General features: G+C 28.0%; 1 protein-coding gene across 1 annotated transcript in view; it reads right to left on the bottom strand.

Moving 5' to 3' along the window:
• Positions 1-17725, bottom strand: part of LOC129842031 (prominin-1-A-like) — a 102610-nt gene that overhangs the window by 42079 nt on the left and 42806 nt on the right. The window lies entirely within an intron of this gene.

The raw sequence follows: 17725 nt of genomic DNA, 5'->3' as shown, positions 1-17725 counted from the left end.
CAGAGTTAGTATTACAGCATGTTAGTGAGTTATACATTATTATATCTCTAACAGAGTTAGTATTACAGCATGTTAGTGAGTTATACATTATTATATCTCTATAACACAGAGTTAGTATTACAGCATGTTAGTGAGTTATACATTATTATATCTCTCACAGAGTTAGTATTACAGCATGTTAGTGAGTTATACATTATTATATCTCTATAACACAGAGTTAGTATTACAGCGTGTTAGTGAGTTATACATTATTATATCTCTATAACAGAGTTAGTATTACAGCATGTTAGTGAGTTATACATTATTATATCTCTATAACAGAGTTAGTATTACAGCATGTTAGTGAGTTATACATTATTATATCTCTCACAGAGTTAGTATTACAGCGTGTTAGTGAGTTATACATTATTATATCTCTATAACAGAGTTAGTATTACAGCATGTTAGTGAGTTATACATTATTATATCTCTATAACACAGAGTTAGTATTACAGCATGTTAGTGAGTTATACATTATTATATCTCTCACAGAGTTAGTATTACAGCATGTTAGTGAGTTATACATTATTATATCTCTCACAGAGTTAGTATTACAGCATGTTAGTGAGTTATACATTATTATATCTCTATAACACAGAGTTAGTATTACAGCATGTTAGTGAGTTATACATTATTATATCTCTATAACAGAGTTAGTATTACAGCATGTTAGTGAGTTATACATTATTATATCTCTCACAGAGTTAATATTACAGCATGTTAGTGAGTTATACATTATTACATCTCTATAACAGAGTTAGTATTACAGCATGTTAGTGAGTAATACATTATTATATCTCTAACAGAGTTAGTATTACAGCATGTTAGTGAGTTATACATTATTATATCTCTCACAGAGTTAATATTACAGCATGTTAGTGAGTTATACATTATTACATCTCTATAACAGAGTTAGTATTACAGCATGTTAGTGAGTAATACATTATTATATCTATAACAGAGTTAGTATTACAGCATGTTAGTGAGTAATACATTATTATATCTCTAACAGAGTTAGTATTACAGCATGTTAGTGAGTTATACATTATTATATCTCTAACAGAGTTAGTATTACAGCATGTTAGTGAGTTATACATTATTATATCTCTATAACACAGAGTTAGTATTACAGCATGTTAGTGAGTTATACATTATTATATCTCTATAACACAGAGTTAGTATTACAGCGTGTTAGTGAGTTATACATTATTATATCTCTAACAGAGTTAGTATTACAGCATGTTAGTGAGTTATACATTATTATATCTCTATAACACAGAGTTAGTATTACAGCGTGTTAGTGAGTTATACATTATTATATCTCTATAACAGAGTTAGTATTACAGCATGTTAGTGAGTTATACATTATTACATCTCTATAACAGAGTTAGTATTACAGCATGTTAGTGAGTTATACATTATTATATCTCTATAACAGAGTTAGTATTACAGCGTGTTAGTGAGTTATACATTATTATATCTCTATAACAGAGTTAGTATTACAGCATGTTAGTGAGTTATACATTATTATATCTCTCACAGAGTTAGTATTACAGCATGTTGGTGAGTTATACATTATTATATCTCTCACAGAGTTAGTATTACAGCGTGTTAGTGAGTTATACATTATTATATCTCTATAACAGAGTTAGTATTACCACATGTTAGTGAGTTATACATTATTATATCTCTATAACAGAGTTAGTATTACAGCATGTTAGTGAGTTATACATTATTACATCTCTATAACAGAGTTAGTATTACAGCATGTTAGTGAGTTATACATTATTATATCTCTATAACAGCGTTAGTATTACAGCATGTTAGTGAGTTATACATTATTATATCTCTAACAGAGTTAGTATTACAGCATGTTAGTGAGTTATACATTATTATATCTCTATAACAGAGTTAGTATTACAGCATGTTAGTGAGTTATACATTATTATATCTCTATAACAGCGTTAGTATTACAGCATGTTAGTGAGTTATACATTATTATATCTCTAACAGAGTTAGTATTACAGCATGTTAGTGAGTTATACATTATTATATCTCTCACAGAGTTAGTATTACAGCATGTTAGTGAGTTATACATTATTATATCTCTATAACACAGAGTTAGTATTACAGCATGTTAGTGAGTTATACATTATTATATCTCTCACAGAGTTAGTATTACAGCATGTTAGTGAGTTATACATTATTATATCTCTATAACAGAGTTAGTATTACAGCATGTTAGTGAGTTATACATTATTATATCTCTCACAGAGTTAGTATTACAGCATGTTAGCGAGTTATACATTATTATATCTCTCACAGAGTTAGTATTACAGCATGTTAGTGAGTTATACATTATTATATCTCTAACAGAGTTAGTATTACAGCATGTTAGTGAGTTATACATTATTATATCTCTAACAGAGTTAGTATTACAGCATGTTAGTGAGTTATACATTATTATATCTCTCACAGAGTTAGTATTACAGCATGTTAGTGAGTTATACATTATTATATCTCTAACAGAGTTAGTATTACAGCATGTTAGTGAGTTATACATTATTATATCTCTCACAGAGTTAGTATTACAGCATGTTAGTGAGTTATACATTATTATATCTCTCACAGAGTTAGTATTACAGCATGTTAGTGAGTTATACATTATTATATCTCTAACAGCGTTAGTATTACAGCATGTTAGTGAGTTATACATTATTATATCTCTATAACAGAGTTAGTATTACAGCGTGTTAGTGAGTTATACATTATTATATCTCTCACAGAGTTAGTATTACAGCATGTTAGTGAGTTATACATTATTATATCTCTCACAGAGTTAGTATTACAGCATGTTAGTGAGTTATACATTATTATATCTCTATAACAGAGTTAGTATTACAGCGTGTTAGTGAGTTATACATTATTATATCTCTCACAGAGTTAGTATTACAGCATGTTAGTGAGTTATACATTATTATATCTCTATAACACAGAGTTAGTATTACAGCATGTTAGTGAGTTATACATTATTATATCTCTCACAGAGTTAGTATTACAGCATGTTAGTGAGTTATACATTATTATATCTCTCACAGAGTTAGTATTACAGCATGTTAGTGAGTTATACATTATTATATCTCTAACAGCGTTAGTATTACAGCATGTTAGTGAGTTATACATTATTATATCTCTATAACAGAGTTAGTATTACAGCGTGTTAGTGAGTTATACATTATTATATCTCTCACAGAGTTAGTATTACAGCATGTTAGTGAGTTATACATTATTATATCTCTCACAGAGTTAGTATTACAGCATGTTAGTGAGTTATACATTATTATATCTCTAACAGCGTTAGTATTACAGCGTGTTAGTGAGTTATACATTATTATATCTCTATAACAGAGTTAGTATTACAGCGTGTTAGTGAGTTATACATTATTATATCTCTAACAGAGTTAGTATTACAGCATGTTAGTGAGTTATACATTATTATATCTCTATAACAGAGTTAGTATTACAGCGTGTTAGTGAGTTATACATTATTATATCTCTCACAGAGTTAGTATTACAGCATGTTAGTGAGTTATACATTATTATATCTCTCACAGAGTTAGTATTACAGCATGTTAGTGAGTTATACATTATTATATCTCTATAACACAGAGTTAGTATTACAGCATGTTAGTGAGTTATACATTATTATATCTCTATAACAGAGTTAGTATTACAGCATGTTAGTGAGTTATACATTATTATATCTCTATAACAGAGTTAGTATTACAGCGTGTTAGTCAGTTATACATTATTATATCTCTATAACAGAGTTAGTATTACAGCGTGTTAGTGAGTTATACATTATTATATCTCTATAACAGAGTTAGTATTACAGCATGTTAGTGAGTTATACATTATTATATCTCTCACAGAGTTAGTATTACAGCATGTTAGTGAGTTATACATTATTATATCTCTAACAGAGTTAGTATTACAGCATGTTAGTGAGTTATACATTATTATATCTCTATAACAGAGTTAGTATTACAGCATGTTAGTGAGTTATACATTATTATATCTCTATAACAGAGTTAGTATTACAGCATGTTAGTGAGTTATACATTATTATATCTCTAACAGAGTTAGTATTACAGCATGTTAGTGAGTTATACATTATTATATCTCTATAACAGAGTTAGTATTACAGCATGTTAGTGAGTTATACATTATTATATCTCTCACAGAGTTAGTATTACAGCATGTTAGTGAGTTATACATTATTATATCTCTAACATAGTTAGTATTACAGCATGTTAGTGAGTTATACATTATTATATCTCTCACAGAGTTAGTATTACAGCATGTTAGTGAGTTATACATTATTATATCTCTAACAGAGTTAGTATTACAGCATGTTAGTGAGTTATACATTATTATATCTCTATAACAGAGTTAGTATTACAGCGTGTTAGTGAGTTATACATTATTATATCTCTAACAGAGTTAGTATTACAGCATGTTAGTGAGTTATACATTATTATATCTCTATAACAGAGTTAGTATTACAGCATGTTAGTGAGTTATACATTATTATATCTCTCACAGAGTTAGTATTACAGCATGTTAGTGAGTTATACATTATTATATCTCTCACAGAGTTAGTATTACAGCATGTTAGTGAGTTATACATTATTATATCTCTCACAGAGTTAGTATTACAGCATGTTAGTGAGTTATACATTATTATATCTCTCACAGAGTTAGTATTACAGCATGTTAGTGAGTTATACATTATTATATCTCTCACAGAGTTAGTATTACAGCATGTTAGTGAGTTATACATTATTATATCTCTCACAGAGTTAGTATTACAGCATGATAGTGAGTTATACATTATTATATCTCTCACAGAGTTAGTATTACAGCATGTTAGTGAGTTATACATTATTATATCTCTATAACACAGAGTTAGTATTACAGCGTGTTAGTGAGTTATACATTATTATATCTCTCACAGAGTTAGTATTACAGCATGTTAGTGAGTTATACATTATTATATCTCTCACAGAGTTAGTATTACAGCATGTTAGTGAGTTATACATTATTATATCTCTCACAGAGTTAGTATTACAGCATGTTAGTGAGTTATACATTATTATATCTCTATAACAGAGTTAGTATTACAGCATGTTGGTGAGTTATACATTATTATATCTCTCACAGAGTTAGTATTACAGCATGTTAGTGAGTTATACATTATTATATCTCTCACAGAGTTAGTATTACAGCATGTTAGTGAGTTATACATTATTATATCTCTATAACAGAGTTAGTATTACAGCATGTTAGTGAGTTATACATTATTATATCTCTATAACAGAGTTAGTATTACAGCATGTTAGTGAGTTATACATTATTATATCTCTATAACAGAGTTAGTATTACAGCGTGTTAGTGAGTTATACATTATTATATCTCTCACAGAGTTAGTATTACAGCATGTTGGTGAGTTATACATTATTATATCTCTCACAGAGTTAGTATTACAGCATGTTAGTGAGTTATACATTATTACATCTCTATAACAGAGTTAGTATTACAGCATGTTAGTGAGTTATACATTATTATATCTCTATAACAGAGTTAGTATTACAGCATGTTAGTGAGTTATACATTATTATATCTCTCACAGAGTTAGTATTACAGCCTGTTAGTGAGTTATACATTATTATATCTCTATAACAGAGTTAGTATTACAGCATGTTAGTGAGTTATACATTATTATATCTCTCACAGAGTTAGTATTACAGCATGTTAGTGAGTTATACATTATTATATCTCTCACAGAGTTAGTATTACAGCATGTTAGTGAGTTATACATTATTATATCTCTAACAGAGTTAGTATTACAGCATGTTAGTGAGTTATACATTATTATATCTCTCACAGAGTTAGTATTACAGCATGTTAGTGAGTTATACATTATTATATCTCTATAACAGAGTTAGTATTACAGCGTGTTAGTGAGTTATACATTATTATATCTCTCACAGAGTTAGTATTACAGCATGTTAGTGAGTTATACATTATTATATCTCTATAACAGAGTTAGTATTACAGCATGTTAGTGAGTTATACATTATTATATCTCTCACAGAGTTAGTATTACAGCATGTTAGTGAGTTATACATTATTATATCTCTCACAGAGTTAGTATTACAGCATGTTAGTGAGTTATACATTATTATATCTCTCACAGAGTTAGTATTACAGCATGTTAGTGAGTTATACATTATTATATCTCTATAACAGAGTTAGTATTACAGCATGTTAGTGAGTTATACATTATTATATCTCTATAACAGAGTTAGTATTACAGCATGTTAGTGAGTTATACATTATTATATCTCTCACAGAGTTAGTATTACAGCATGTTAGTGAGTTATACATTATTATATCTCTCACAGAGTTAGTATTACAGCATGTTAGTGAGTTATACATTATTATATCTCTCACAGAGTTAGTATTACAGCATGTTAGTGAGTTATACATTATTATATCTCTATAACAGAGTTAGTATTACAGCATGTTAGTGAGTTATACATTATTATATCTCTATAACAGAGTTAGTATTACAGCATGTTAGTGAGTTATACATTATTATATCTCTATAACAGAGTTAGTATTACAGCATGTTAGTGAGTTATACATTATTATATCTCTCACAGAGTTAGTATTACAGCATGTTAGTGAGTTATACATTATTATATCTCTCACAGAGTTAGTATTACAGCATGTTAGTGAGTTATACATTATTATATCTCTCACAGAGTTAGTATTACAGCATGTTAGTGAGTTATACATTATTATATCTCTCACAGAGTTAGTATTACAGCATGTTAGTGAGTTATACATTATTATATCTCTATAACACAGAGTTAGTATTACAGCATGTTAGTGAGTTATACATTATTATATCTCTATAACAGAGTTAGTATTACAGCATGTTAGTGAGTTATACATTATTATATCTCTCACAGAGTTAGTATTACAGCATGTTAGTGAGTTATACATTATTATATCTCTCTAACAGAGTTAGTATTACAGCATGTTAGTGAGTTATACATTATTATATCTCTCACAGAGTTAGTATTACAGCATGTTAGTGAGTTATACATTATTATATCTCTCACAGAGTTAGTATTACAGCATGTTAGTGAGTTATACATTATTATATCTCTATAACAGAGTTAGTATTACAGCATGTTAGTGAGTTATACATTATTATATCTCTATAACAGAGTTAGTATTACAGCATGTTAGTGAGTTATACATTATTATATCTCTCACAGAGTTAGTATTACAGCATGTTAGTGAGTTATACATTATTATATCTCTCACAGAGTTAGTATTACAGCATGTTAGTGAGTTATACATTATTATATCTCTCACAGAGTTAGTATTACAGCATGTTAGTGAGTTATACATTATTATATCTCTCACAGAGTTAGTATTACAGCATGTTAGTGAGTTATACATTATTATATCTCTATAACAGAGTTAGTATTACAGCATGTTAGTGAGTTATACATTATTATATCTCTAACAGAGTTAGTATTACAGCATGTTAGTGAGTTATACATTATTATATCTCTAACAGAGTTAGTATTACAGCATGTTAGTGAGTTATACATTATTATATCTCTATAACAGAGTTAGTATTACAGCATGTTAGTGAGTTATACATTATTATATCTCTATACAGAGTTAGTATTACAGCATGTTAGTGAGTTATACATTATTATATCTCTCACAGAGTTAGTATTACAGCATGTTAGTGAGTTATACATTATTATATCTCTCACAGAGTTAGTATTACAGCATGTTAGTGAGTTATACATTATTATATCTCTCACAGAGTTAGTATTACAGCATGTTAGTGAGTTATACATTATTATATCTCTCACAGAGTTAGTATTACAGCATGTTAGTGAGTTATACATTATTATATCTCTATACACAGAGTTAGTATTACAGCATGTTAGTGAGTTATACATTATTATATCTCTCACAGAGTTAGTATTACAGCATGTTAGTGAGTTATACATTATTATATCTCTCACAGAGTTAGTATTACAGCATGTTAGTGAGTTATACATTATTATATCTCTCACAGAGTTAGTATTACAGCATGTTAGTGAGTTATACATTATTATATCTCTAACAGAGTTAGTATTACAGCATGTTAGTGAGTTATACATTATTATATCTCTCACAGAGTTAGTATTACAGCATGTTAGTGAGTTATACATTATTATATCTCTCACAGAGTTAGTATTACAGCATGTTAGTGAGTTATACATTATTATATCTCTCACAGAGTTAGTATTACAGCATGTTAGTGAGTTATACATTATTATATCTCTCACAGAGTTAGTATTACAGCATGTTAGTGAGTTATACATTATTATATCTCTATAACAGAGTTAGTATTACAGCATGTTAGTGAGTTATACATTATTATATCTCTATAACAGAGTTAGTATTACAGCATGTTAGTGAGTTATACATTATTATATCTCTCACAGAGTTAGTATTACAGCATGTTAGTGAGTTATACATTATTATATCTCTCACAGAGTTAGTATTACAGCATGTTAGTGAGTTATACATTATTATATCTCTCACAGAGTTAGTATTACAGCATGTTAGTGAGTTATACATTATTATATCTCTACACAGAGTTAGTATTACAGCATGTTAGTGAGTTATACATTATTATATCTCTACACAGAGTTAGTATTACAGCATGTTAGTGAGTTATACATTATTATATCTCTACACAGAGTTAGTATTACAGCATGTTAGTGAGTTATACATTATTATATCTCTATCACAGAGTTAGTATTACAGCATGTTAGTGAGTTATACATTATTATATCTCTCACAGAGTTAGTATTACAGCATGTTAGTGAGTTATACATTATTATATCTCTATAACAGAGTTAGTATTACAGCATGTTAGTGAGTTATACATTATTATATCTCTCACAGAGTTAGTATTACAGCATGTTAGTGAGTTATACATTATTATATCTCTATAACAGAGTTAGTATTACAGCATGTTAGTGAGTTATACATTATTATATCTCTATAACAGAGTTAGTATTACAGCATGTTAGTGAGTTATACATTATTATATCTCTACACAGAGTTAGTATTACAGCATGTTAGTGAGTTATACATTATTATATCTCTATAACAGAGTTAGTATTACAGCATGTTAGTGAGTTATACATTATTATATCTCTATAACAGAGTTAGTATTACAGCATGTTAGTGAGTTATACATTATTATATCTCTACACAGAGTTAGTATTACAGCATGTTAGTGAGTTATACATTATTATATCTCTTAACAGAGTTAGTATTACAGCATGTTAGTGAGTTATACATTATTATATCTCTATAACAGAGTTAGTATTACAGCATGTTAGTGAGTTATACATTATTATATCTCTAACAGAGTTAGTATTACAGCATGTTAGTGAGTTATACATTATTATATCTCTATAACAGAGTTAGTATTACAGCATGTTAGTGAGTTATACATTATTATATCTCTCACAGAGTTAGTATTACAGCATGTTAGTGAGTTATACATTATTATATCTCTATAACAGAGTTAGTATTACAGCATGTTAGTGAGTTATACATTATTATATCTCTATAACAGAGTTAGTATTACAGCATGTTAGTGAGTTATACATTATTATATCTCTATAACAGAGTTAGTATTACAGCATGTTAGTGAGTTATACATTATTATATCTCTAACAGAGTTAGTATTACAGCATGTTAGTGAGTTATACATTATTATATCTCTATAACAGAGTTAGTATTACAGCATGTTAGTGAGTTATACATTATTATATCTCTATCACAGAGTTAGTATTACAGCATGTTAGTGAGTTATACATTATTATATCTCTATAACAGAGTTAGTATTACAGCATGTTAGTGAGTTATACATTATTATATCTCTAACAGAGTTAGTATTACAGCATGTTAGTGAGTTATACATTATTATATCTCTCACAGAGTTAGTATTACAGCATGTTAGTGAGTTATACATTATTATATCTCTACACAGAGTTAGTATTACAGCATGTTAGTGAGTTATACATTATTATATCTCTATCACAGAGTTAGTATTACAGCATGTTAGTGAGTTATACATTATTATATCTCTCACAGAGTTAGTATTACAGCATGTTAGTGAGTTATACATTATTATATCTCTATAACAGAGTTAGTATTACAGCATGTTAGTGAGTTATACATTATTATATCTCTATAACAGAGTTAGTATTACAGCATGTTAGTGAGTTATACATTATTATATCTCTCACAGAGTTAGTATTACAGCATGTTAGTGAGTTATACATTATTATATCTCTACACAGAGTTAGTATTACAGCATGTTAGTGAGTTATACATTATTATATCTCTATAACAGAGTTAGTATTACAGCATGTTAGTGAGTTATACATTATTATATCTCTATAACAGAGTTAGTATTACAGCATGTTAGTGAGTTATACATTATTATATCTCTCACAGAGTTAGTATTACAGCATGTTAGTGAGTTATACATTATTATATCTCTATAACACAGAGTTAGTATTACAGCATGTTAGTGAGTTATACATTATTATATCTCTATCACAGAGTTAGTATTACAGCATGTTAGTGAGTTATACATTATTATATCTCTATACAGAGTTAGTATTACAGCATGTTAGTGAGTTATACATTATTATATCTCTCACAGAGTTAGTATTACAGCATGTTAGTGAGTTATACATTATTATATCTCTATAACAGAGTTAGTATTACAGCATGTTAGTGAGTTATACATTATTATATCTCTCACAGAGTTAGTATTACAGCATGTTAGTGAGTTATACATTATTATATCTCTAACAGAGTTAGTATTACAGCGTGTTAGTGAGTTATACATTATTATATCTCTACACAGAGTTAGTATTACAGCATGTTAGTGAGTTATACATTATTATATCTCTCACAGAGTTAGTATTACAGCATGTTAGTGAGTTATACATTATTATATCTCTATAACAGAGTTAGTATTACAGCATGTTAGTGAGTTATACATTATTATATCTCTATCACAGAGTTAGTATTACAGCATGTTAGTGAGTTATACATTATTATATCTCTATAACAGAGTTAGTATTACAGCATGTTAGTGAGTTATACATTATTATATCTCTAACAGAGTTAGTATTACAGCATGTTAGTGAGTTATACATTATTATATCTCTATAACAGAGTTAGTATTACAGCATGTTAGTGAGTTATACATTATTATATCTCTCACAGAGTTAGTATTACAGCATGTTAGTGAGTTATACATTATTATATCTCTAACAGAGTTAGTATTACAGCGTGTTAGTGAGTTATACATTATTATATCTCTCACAGAGTTAGTATTACAGCATGTTAGTGAGTTATACATTATTATATCTCTAACAGAGTTAGTATTACAGCGTGTTAGTGAGTTATACATTATTATATCTCTCACAGAGTTAGTATTACAGCATGTTAGTGAGTTATACATTATTATATCTCTCACAGAGTTAGTATTACAGCATGTTAGTGAGTTATACATTATTATATCTCTCACAGAGTTAGTATTACAGCATGTTAGTGAGTTATACATTATTATATCTCTATAACAGAGTTAGTATTACAGCATGTTAGTGAGTTATACATTATTATATCTAACAGAGTTAGTATTACAGCATGTTAGTGAGTTATACATTATTATATCTCTATAACAGAGTTAGTATTACAGCATGTTAGTGAGTTATACATTATTATATCTCTACACAGAGTTAGTATTACAGCATGTTAGTGAGTTATACATTATTATATCTCTATAACAGAGTTAGTATTACAGCATGTTAGTGAGTTATACATTATTATATCTCTATCACAGAGTTAGTATTACAGCATGTTAGTGAGTTATACATTATTATATCTCTATAACAGAGTTAGTATTACAGCATGTTAGTGAGTTATACATTATTATATCTCTAACAGAGTTAGTATTACAGCATGTTAGTGAGTTATACATTATTATATCTCTAACAGAGTTAGTATTACAGCATGTTAGTGAGTTATACATTATTATATCTCTATAACAGAGTTAGTATTACAGCATGTTAGTGAGTTATACATTATTATATCTCTAACAGAGTTAGTATTACAGCATGTTAGTGAGTTATACATTATTATATCTCTACACAGAGTTAGTATTACAGCATGTTAGTGAGTTATACATTATTATATCTCTATCACAGAGTTAGTATTACAGCATGTTAGTGAGTTATACATTATTATATCTCTATACAGAGTTAGTATTACAGCATGTTAGTGAGTTATACATTATTATATCTCTATAACAGAGTTAGTATTACAGCATGTTAGTGAGTTATACATTATTATATCTCTATCACAGAGTTAGTATTACAGCATGTTAGTGAGTTATACATTATTATATCTCTATAACAGAGTTAGTATTACAGCATGTTAGTGAGTTATACATTATTATATCTCTATAACAGAGTTAGTATTACAGCATGTTAGTGAGTTATACATTATTATATCTCTCACAGAGTTAGTATTACAGCATGTTAGTGAGTTATACATTATTATATCTCTACACAGAGTTAGTATTACAGCATGTTAGTGAGTTATACATTATTATATCTCTATAACAGAGTTAGTATTACAGCATGTTAGTGAGTTATACATTATTATATCTCTATCACAGAGTTAGTATTACAGCATGTTAGTGAGTTATACATTATTATATCTCTATCACAGAGTTAGTATTACAGCATGTTAGTGAGTTATACATTATTATATCTCTATCACAGAGTTAGTATTACAGCATGTTAGTGAGTTATACATTATTATATCTCTATAACAGAGTTAGTATTACAGCATGTTAGTGAGTTATACATTATTATATCTCTAACAGAGTTAGTATTACAGCATGTTAGTGAGTTATACATTATTATATCTCTATACAGAGTTAGTATTACAGCATGTTAGTGAGTTATACATTATTATATCTCTATCACAGAGTTAGTATTACAGCATGTTAGTGAGTTATACATTATTATATCTCTCACAGAGTTAGTATTACAGCATGTTAGTGAGTTATACATTATTATATCTCTATAACAGAGTTAGTATTACAGCATGTTAGTGAGTTATACATTATTATATCTCTATAACAGAGTTAGTATTACAGCATGTTAGTGAGTTATACATTATTATATCTCTACACAGAGTTAGTATTACAGCATGTTAGTGAGTTATACATTATTATATCTCTATAACAGAGTTAGTATTACAGCATGTTAGTGAGTTATACATTATTATATCTCTACACAGAGTTAGTATTACAGCATGTTAGTGAGTTATACATTATTATATCTCTATAACAGAGTTAGTATTACAGCATGTTAGTGAGTTATACATTATTATATCTCTATAACAGAGTTAGTATTACAGCATGTTAGTGAGTTATACATTATTATATCTCTATAACAGAGTTAGTATTACAGCATGTTAGTGAGTTATACATTATTATATCTCTACACAGAGTTAGTATTACAGCATGTTAGTGAGTTATACATTATTATATCTCTACACAGAGTTAGTATTACAGCATGTTAGTGAGTTATACATTATTATATCTCTATAACAGAGTTAGTATTACAGCATGTTAGTGAGTTATACATTATTATATCTCTATAACAGAGTTAGTATTACAGCATGTTAGTGAGTTATACATTATTATATCTCTATAACAGAGTTAGTATTACAGCATGTTAGTGAGTTATACATTATTATATCTCTATCACAGAGTTAGTATTACAGCATGTTAGTGAGTTATACATTATTATATCTCTATAACAGAGTTAGTATTACAGCATGTTAGTGAGTTATACATTATTATATCTCTATAACAGAGTTAGTATTACAGCATGTTAGTGAGTTATACATTATTATATCTCTATAACAGAGTTAGTATTACAGCATGTTAGTGAGTTATACATTATTATATCTCTAACAGAGTTAGTATTACAGCATGTTAGTGAGTTATACATTATTATATCTCTATCACAGAGTTAGTATTACAGCATGTTAGTGAGTTATACATTATTATATCTCTACACAGAGTTAGTATTACAGCATGTTAGTGAGTTATACATTATTATATCTCTATAACAGAGTTAGTATTACAGCATGTTAGTGAGTTATACATTATTATATCTCTACACAGAGTTAGTATTACAGCATGTTAGTGAGTTATACATTATTATATCTCTATCACAGAGTTAGTATTACAGCATGTTAGTGAGTTATACATTATTATATCTCTCACAGAGTTAGTATTACAGCATGTTAGTGAGTTATACATTATTATATCTCTATAACAGAGTTAGTATTACAGCATGTTAGTGAGTTATACATTATTATATCTCTATAACAGAGTTAGTATTACAGCATGTTAGTGAGTTATACATTATTATATCTCTAACAGAGTTAGTATTACAGCATGTTAGTGAGTTATACATTATTATATCTCTATCACAGAGTTAGTATTACAGCATGTTAGTGAGTTATACATTATTATATCTCTATCACAGAGTTAGTATTACAGCATGTTAGTGAGTTATACATTATTATATCTCTATACAGAGTTAGTATTACAGCATGTTAGTGAGTTATACATTATTATATCTCTACACAGAGTTAGTATTACAGCATGTTAGTGAGTTATACATTATTATATCTCTACACAGAGTTAGTATTACAGCATGTTAGTGAGTTATACATTATTATATCTCTATAACAGAGTTAGTATTACAGCATGTTAGTGAGTTATACATTATTATATCTCTATCACAGAGTTAGTATTACAGCATGTTAGTGAGTTATACATTATTATATCTCTATCACAGAGTTAGTATTACAGCATGTTAGTGAGTTATACATTATTATATCTCTATAACAGAGTTAGTATTACAGCATGTTAGTGAGTTATACATTATTATATCTCTATCACAGAGTTAGTATTACAGCATGTTAGTGAGTTATACATTATTATATCTCTCACAGAGTTAGTATTACAGCATGTTAGTGAGTTATACATTATTATATCTCTACACAGAGTTAGTATTACAGCATGTTAGTGAGTTATACATTATTATATCTCTATAACAGAGTTAGTATTACAGCATGTTAGTGAGTTATACATTATTATATCTCTATAACAGAGTTAGTATTACAGCATGTTAGTGAGTTATACATTATTATATCTCTATAACAGAGTTAGTATTACAGCATGTTAGTGAGTTATACATTATTATATCTCTATCACAGAGTTAGTATTACAGCATGTTAGTGAGTTATACATTATTATATCTCTATAACAGAGTTAGTATTACAGCATGTTAGTGAGTTATACATTATTATATCTCTATAACAGAGTTAGTATTACAGCATGTTAGTGAGTTATACATTATTATATCTCTATAACAGAGTTAGTATTACAGCATGTTAGTGAGTTATACATTATTATATCTCTACACAGAGTTAGTATTACAGCATGTTAGTGAGTTATACATTATTATATCTCTATAACAGAGTTAGTATTACAGCATGTTAGTGAGTTATACATTATTATATCTCTTAACAGAGTTAGTATTACAGCATGTTAGTGAGTTATACATTATTATATCTCTATCACAGAGTTAGTATTACAGCATGTTAGTGAGTTATACATTATTATATCTCTATAACAGAGTTAGTATTACAGCATGTTAGTGAGTTATACATTATTATATCTCTCTAACAGAGTTAGTATTACAGCATGTTAGTGAGTTATACATTATTATATCTCTCACAGAGTTAGTATTACAGCATGTTAGTGAGTTATACATTATTATATCTCTATAACAGAGTTAGTATTACAGCATGTTAGTGAGTTATACATTATTATATCTCTATAACAGAGTTAGTATTACAGCATGTTAGTGAGTTATACATTATTATATCTCTATAACAGAGTTAGTATTACAGCATGTTAGTGAGTTATACATTATTATATCTCTCACAGAGTTAGTATTACAGCATGTTAGTGAGTTATACATTATTATATCTCTATCACAGAGTTAGTATTACAGCATGTTAGTGAGTTATACATTATTATATCTCTATAACAGAGTTAGTATTACAGCATGTTAGTGAGTTATACATTATTATATCTCTAACAGAGTTAGTATTACAGCATGTTAGTGAGTTATACATTATTATATCTCTCACAGAGTTAGTATTACAGCATGTTAGTGAGTTATACATTATTATATCTCTATCACAGAGTTAGTATTACAGCATGTTAGTGAGTTATACATTATTATATCTCTATAACAGAGTTAGTATTACAGCATGTTAGTGAGTTATACATTATTATATCTCTATAACAGAGTTAGTATTACAGCATGTTAGTGAGTTATACATTATTATATCTCTACACAGAGTTAGTATTACAGCATGTTAGTGAGTTATACATTATTATATCTCTCACAGAGTTAGTATTACAGCATGTTAGTGAGTTATACATTATTATATCTCTATAACAGAGTTAGTATTACAGCATGTTAGTGAGTTATACATTATTATATCTCTCACAGAGTTAGTATTACAGCATGTTAGTGAGTTATACATTATTATATCTCTATAACAGAGTTAGTATTACAGCATGTTAGTGAGTTATACATTATTATATCTCTACACAGAGTTAGTATTACAGCATGTTAGTGAGTTATACATTATTATATCTCTATAACAGAGTTAGTATTACAGCATGTTAGTGAGTTATACATTATTATATCTCTATAACAGAGTTAGTATTACAGCATGTTAGTGAGTTATACATTATTATATCTCTATAACAGAGTTAGTATTACAGCATGTTAGTGAGTTATACATTATTATATCTCTACACAGAGTTAGTATTACAGCATGTTAGTGAGTTATACATTATTATATCTCTATAACAGAGTTAGTATTACAGCATGTTAGTGAGTTATACATTATTATATCTCTATCACAGAGTTAGTATTACAGCATGTTAGTGAGTTATACATTATTATATCTCTACACAGAGTTAGTATTACAGCATGTTAGTGAGTTATACATTATTATATCTCTATAACAGAGTTAGTATTACAGCATGTTAGTGAGTTATACATTATTATATCTCTATAACAGAGTTAGTATTACAGCATGTTAGTGAGTTATACATTATTATATCTCTATCACAGAGTTAGTATTACAGCATGTTAGTGAGTTATACATTATTATATCTCTCTAACAGAGTTAGTATTACAGCATGTTAGTGAGTTATACATTATTATATCTCTATAACAGAGTTAGTATTACAGCATGTTAGTGAGTTATACATTATTATATCTCACACAGAGTTAGTATTACAGCATGTTAGTGAGTTATACATTATTATATCTCTATAACAGAGTTAGTATTACAGCATGTTAGTGAGTTATACATTATTATATCT

The sequence above is a fragment of the Salvelinus fontinalis genome, unplaced genomic scaffold, assembly GCF_029448725.1.
Source record: "Salvelinus fontinalis isolate EN_2023a unplaced genomic scaffold, ASM2944872v1 scaffold_0008, whole genome shotgun sequence".
Classification (NCBI taxonomy): domain Eukaryota; kingdom Metazoa; phylum Chordata; class Actinopteri; order Salmoniformes; family Salmonidae; genus Salvelinus; species Salvelinus fontinalis.
Note: the sequence above shows the minus strand (reverse complement) of the source record. Positions and strands in the feature narration are given on the sequence as shown.